Genomic DNA, 6,464 nt, shown 5'->3' with positions numbered 1-6,464 from the left:
ACCCATAAGGAAAGGGAGGGGGGAGGGGGGATGTTTGCCTGGAAACCGGGAAAGGGAAAAACACTTAAAATGTAAATAAAAATACTCAAGTTAATAAAAAAAAAAAAAAAAAAAAAAGCTTAGGTCCAGGTAAAGTTGTACATCCTTTCATCCCAGGAGACTGAGCCAAGCAGATCTCTGAGTTCAAGGTCATCTTGGGACAAAGCAAGTCCCAGATCCAGGCATGGTGGTACACACCTTTAATCTGAGCCACACCTTGTGCTAGGAGCCTACATAAAGACATTGGAAGAAGGGAGATGCACTCTTCCTTCATCTGCTTGCACTTATTTGCCAGCACATCTGTTGGAACTTAGCTCTTCTGGATTCCAGCTTATACAGAAGACCAGGAGAAGCAACTAGCCTTGTGAACTGAGCATCTACTTAATGTTTAGACTTCCCATTCACAGCTGCTCATTGTTGGGTTAGTTGGACTGCAGACTCTTGTGGAACTGTGAAAAGTAGCTTGGTCCCTGGTTGAACTAAGGCTAGAAACTCCAGAGACCCTGAAGGGATGGTAAGAGTTTGTCCTGATTACCAGGCACCAGGACCCTGTCACTAGCTGAAGCCCCCCACAGGTTTGTGGCCATCAGTCACATAAGTGCAACACCCCAAACCCTTCTACATGTATAGGATGTGACCTGTGGTCACATAGGCTCAGGACAGATCTCCATTTTAATGAGGTACCTAAAGGTCTGGAGAATTTATCCAATAACCTTTCCTTCCCAGACATTCCTCCCTGCAAAAGGTATTTAACCTCAGGTCCGCTCTAAGAAGTAGGGTATGGTTTTACTCATCCACTTTCTGCCATGACAATAAATGCCTTAAAACCATGGACTGCCTTATTGGGATCTGCCTGGGGGAGCCATGGAGAAGGCCTTAGCCTATAGAGCTGCCATTTAATCTCCTGTAGAAGGCCTTTCTGTGCTCCCAGCCACTGCTGCTAGCAAGCATAACCAAGCCCAAGCCTCAAGCTGTCAAGCCAAGAACCCCCACCCCCACTCCCACACACACCCACGTGGAACCAGTTATCGCTGCCCCCCGGCCCAGGGATAGATCCAGCCCACAGTCCCCCACTTCGTTCTCAGCTCTTCTGCCGCATTGAGCAGTGCCTAGATGCCCAAGAGCCTGAGAGTCAGATATCCTGTCCTTTTGGTAGGCCTGGGACCTCCAAGCCAGCTCCAGCTGTCCTGTGCCTCAGACCACACTTTCCCATCCCTGGAGCAGTGTCCCAGGACTTCCCTATAGCCCGTCACCCTACAGGCGACAGCATGGAATAAGTGTGGTCAACTCCCCCCTCGTCTTACCTCCCCAGAGACCATGCCCTGTGACAGAGCAGATGCCACTACACTAACCCTACAGACTATAAGTCATTATTATAAATTCCTTTAATGTATAGAAACACTCCATAAGTTCTGTGACTCTAGAGAAGCCTGACCAATCCCAAAAACCAAAGTCCTGTACATGTTTATCCTCTTTTGAATCTGCTGGCACAGGTAACATTCAATGCTGCCCTTGGCTCATCCAGTGTGTATGGCTCCAGACTTGTAAGCACTCGAACAGACACACCTTTCTCTTTGTCTTCTCAAATGTCTGCCAGGTTCTTTACTGACTTAACTCATTATTTGGCCACAAAATACAACGTTTTTCCTCCTCTTGTTTAATAAGTTTTTACTTCTGAACAATTCTGCTTCACATAAGGAACTCTAGGGAACAATGAAGGAACCTTTGCCCAAGCCCTGGAAGACTCCAGAGTCCTGACTTCAGGGCAAGAATAGAAAGATGACTGAGTGAGGAGGGCTAGTCAGAAAGATGGAGGGGCAGCCAAGCAGGGAGACAGAAAATTATAACAGTATGCTCCAGGAAGACGTGACTCCTTCAGGAAAGCACAGGTTTTGTTAAGAAGGAAAGGAAAGCTACTTGAGTGAAGCAGTGCAGACAGAGAGGGAAGGCAGTCTTACTCGGACAGCTGTACAGACACATGTTAAGGAGGGAGGGAAAGGGGAGAGGAAAGGGATGGAGGGAGGGAAGGAGGGAGGGAGGGAGGGAGGAGGAGGGAGGGAGGAGGGGAGGAGTTAGAAGATTAGAACAGATTGGCAAAGTCAGTATGAAGACAAGCAGAACAACTCAAGAGGCAGAGAGAGAAGCAGGATTGAATAAGTCACCTTGGAGAAGAGTTTGAGCCACAATAGCTGAGTTGAGCCAGCCAGCCAGAGTTCAGAAAGAACTAGGAAGTGGTGAAAGTATTCAGCATCGAGCCTCAAAGGCTGAAAACATTCTAGTCCTAGATAGATTTTACAGAGGCTAGAAGCTTCAAGGACTAGGCAGGCTAAGTTTTCAGGCAGAGGAAGACAGAGGCAGTAAGTCTGGGAGGTGACACTTACCCCAGGAGAATAAAAGTTACTTTTACACAGTAGCCCAAGTCTTATTTCAAATCCTCTTTCTAGATAAGCCTCTTAAGTATATAGTTCCATCAACAGTGATAAAGATAAAGAGGGTTGAATGGACATTCTCATGTTGATGTTATTGACAAATGAAATAACGTTGAAAATTCCTGAGCCTAGTATTATAAATCAGGTTTGTTTATTTGTGGCTGGAGAAATGGCTCGGCAGTTAAAAGGGCTTTCTGCTCTTGAACAGAACCTGAGTTCAGTTCCCAGCACCCATATCAAGCAGTTTGCAATCACCTGTATCTCCAGCCCCATAGAAATCTGACACCTTCTTCTAGTCTCCCCAGATACCTACACCTCCCTGGACCCTCTATTACACACACACACACACACACACACACACACACACACACACACACACACACACACACACACATGCATATAAATACAGGAATTATTTAATTATAATTGATAGCCATGGTTTCAGAAAGTTCTGTCCAAGTTTGTTTGGTCCCACACCCTTGGGCAAAACTGTGGCCATTGGGGCATATGGCATCTGACCTCACGTAGACAAGAAACAAAATCCAAAGGGCAGGGTATGATGTATCCCCCAAAACATCTCCAGTGCTCATGTCCTTCAACAAGGCTCCTCTTTCCATTTTTTTTTATTTTCTTTTTTCCACTTCCTAATAGTATCATCAACTGTTATATTTTAAATATATATAAAATATTATGTATATTTCTGGTGAACCCACTAACTGATTAAAACAGTCATCATGTCAGAGCACTTATGATCTGGTTGTCTCTGGAAGCACCCTTGCAGATACACCCAGAGTTGTGCCTTATTAGTCTCCTGGGCAATAAATTTGACAGTTAGATGTAGCCATTACAAGCTGTGTGTCATTAAAAAGCTTCCTGAATGCCAAAGTATGGGCACTACTCTATAGGAGAAAAGATAGGAAATTTGGCAAATGCTTAAAATCAGCTAAAAGCAAGACAAGAAAAGGACTGTTGCTTCCACATGAGCCAGAGATTTATGGCAATAAAGATAATGTTCCAAGGTAATGGATGATTAAAGGTACCTCTTGATTCAGATAAAAGAGAGGGCTTCTCTATGTGGGCACATGGCTTGCTTCCTGGGGGAAAGTGAAGAGATGGAGGTACTTGTGGGCTCCCTGGATGAACATGGTATTTGATCATCTGCTTGGCTTCCCTCTGCCTGCATGCAGCCATCAGCAATCAGAGGTCCTGGAGCCACACACGGGGGGCCATGTTACCCATCATCTGCTCCTACACTACTGCTGGGAGCACTTTTCTTTCTTTAATTAAATCTCTTGGGTAAAAGGCTCTTTCCAATTTGAAAAACTTCTGGAATGCTCTGCAGAAGTAAGCAGATTAAAGAAGGAGGAACATAGAGCAAGCCAATTATTTGTTAAGGCAGTAGGAAGCAGGAGTTATTCTTTTTTAAAGATCATCAATCAGGATGTAAAACATTCCTAATAGTCATAGGCTCTATCCTCTTTACAAAGTCTTTGAAGGGGGAATCAATGAGCTTCATTGTAGCACAAAGACAAGGATTTCTCAAACTGTCACAATGAGAAAAGCCGCACTCATTAGTGTGAGACTGATGAGCATTTTCCTCATATCAAAGTCAGTGTGGAGGCTCTTGTCTTCACAGCCCTTCTCTTAGTTGCCTGTCTACTTTACTATTATTAACTAAATGGAAGTTCAGCAAAAATAAAGATTACGCGTCTATAATTTATTCTCTGCCATTCATCTTTCCTCCTAGAAAATTAAGCATGGGTTGGATTTTTCTTACTATTCATAATTATCATTAATGAAATTTACCTCCTATGTATACATACACAGTGCTATTTAATCAAGATGCTTTGCCTGTTTGAGGCAAATTAATCACATGACCATGTCCTATGAGACTTCCAAATCCACACGGTGAATAACCTGTCACTGACTCAGCTGCATCTTGCCTACTGGCCAAATGTCTGTCTACCTTTCAACAGTCCTCCTTTTAATGTAAATTATTAACTTCTGCTCATGTTAGAGAGGATTCATTTAAAGAAGTCAGCAGCTGCCTCAGCTGAAGAATGCCAGTGGAAGTGGTTCTTGCTGTCACCTTGCTTTGGCAAAGAATCCACAGGACAAACTGGAAGAAGGAAAAGGACATGAAGACTGAGGCTGGAAAGAGAAAATAACCCCTGTGATAGCAATGGCAATTTTCTCTCTCAGTCAGGAAGAGGAGTAATTAATATAAATAATAAAAGCTCAGATCCACAGAAAGGTGCTGAGAGATGGACATTTTGCTAATTTCATCTTTGGTTGGTTGGCTTAGGTCTGGGCTTTTTAGGAGTGAAGCCAGGCTAGCCTGGAACTCCCTATGTAATGTACATAGACCTCAAAGTGTTGTTCTTCCTGTTTCCCCCACTTTAGTGCTGAGACTGTAGGTGTCCCACATACACAGGGACAGCCGTTGGCTAACCCATTTATTCGTTACCTTAGTTTTGGATGGGGCACGGTGCTGCACACCTGCAATTCCAGCACTCAAAGCAGGAAGATTACAAAATTACAGCCAGTCTGACTATATAGCAAGATTGTGCCTTCAAAATGAATTGGAATAATAATAAAAATATCATGCATTTTATAAGGCTATATCAAATAATATTACATTGTGCTACCTATAACAAGCCCAGAACTTCATTCCATCACAGTTCTTGATCGAGTTTTAGCTGTCTGATAAAGGATGTTTTTGCTGTACAAAAGACACTGAAAGAGGAACTCCAGTTCCAAGACATACGATGCCTTTTGATGTATACAGGTACCAGGTTCACATGTGATCCACAAACACATGTGCATAAAAAGCACTCATAGAAAATTACAAATTCAAAATTGAAATAATTTTATGGCCGTGGTGGAAGGTAAATGGAGAGGAGAGCTATGTGTTCACAAAGCTAAAGAGATGGGGAAGGCAGACCATTCCTACAAGACCTTCTGCCATACCACCAGCCCATTCACAAGGCTCCCATGACTCTCACAACCGATCACCTTGGCCATGCTGGAGAACTCTTCCAGGAAGTAAATCTGAAGAAGTAATAGCAGCCAGCACTGATATCCTCATCAGAGAGCAGAAAATCGGGCCTAAGGGACTGCGGAGATTGTCCAAGGTTATCTAGAAAACAGACAAATTGTGACAAATACTGGGTAACTCAAAGTTTTCATGGTAAAACCTTTAAAAATACTCATGGCACTCACTGGCAAAATTACCATCCTAAGTCATCTCCCCTTCGTTTTTGAAATTAACATGTTTTCTCTGAAATAAGTGAACTCTGATTTTAGAAAATCAACCAGGAATTGCCCATATTGCAAAGTTCTGATCATAAGTAGTCCAAATGAAATTTTTTTTCTACAACTGATTTCTCTGAAATCGTAAGTTTTCTATAACACCATTGATTACCTTTTTCCACGAGAGCCACTAATCTCCAGGAGTAAGCCTCAACCATTATTACCTTTTAGTTGCTGTGAGGAGGGGTGTCATGGATACTGTCAACCACATGCAAAAGCTACAGCTAATCTACCTCTGGCCTGTTTGGGACAAAAAGATGTGGCCTCTCATGGACAGCCTGTTATCAGTTCAAAACAAACAAACAAGCAAACAAACAAAAAACAGCAAATGCTTGTTTGACAACTGGTCTACATTCAGTACTATGATAAATGCTTTGGGAACACCTAAAATATATGCAAAGGTCCTTACTTCTGACAATTCCTAACCCAACTAGAAAAATCAGACTCATGCCTATGAGATAATTCTGTCTTTGGACTTGGTTTTTGACACAGAACTCTGCTATGTAGTCCAGGAAGGCTTCATATCCTTGATCCTCCTGCCTCAGCCTCATAAAAACTCAGATGATAGATGTGCAGCATCATAGCTACACTGAAATAATGAGAGTCCTGTATAAAAAATTATGTTGTGAGAAAGGTGTTGAAAATAAAAATGGTGAATTATGTATTCCTACAAAAAATCAAATA

At 42.7% G+C, this 6,464-nt stretch overlaps 1 pseudogene; it reads right to left on the bottom strand.

Annotated features, from left to right (window-relative positions):
- LOC116898515 overlaps positions 1-5,938 on the bottom strand; it is a 14,745-nt pseudogene extending 8,807 nt beyond the window's left edge.
- Positions 5,939-6,464: the final 526 nt, after the last annotated feature.

This window comes from Rattus rattus, chromosome 4 (genome assembly GCF_011064425.1).
Source record: "Rattus rattus isolate New Zealand chromosome 4, Rrattus_CSIRO_v1, whole genome shotgun sequence".
Lineage (NCBI taxonomy): Eukaryota > Metazoa > Chordata > Mammalia > Rodentia > Muridae > Rattus > Rattus rattus.
The sequence above is the reverse complement of the archived record's forward strand: the minus strand, read 5'-3'. Positions and strand labels throughout refer to the sequence as shown.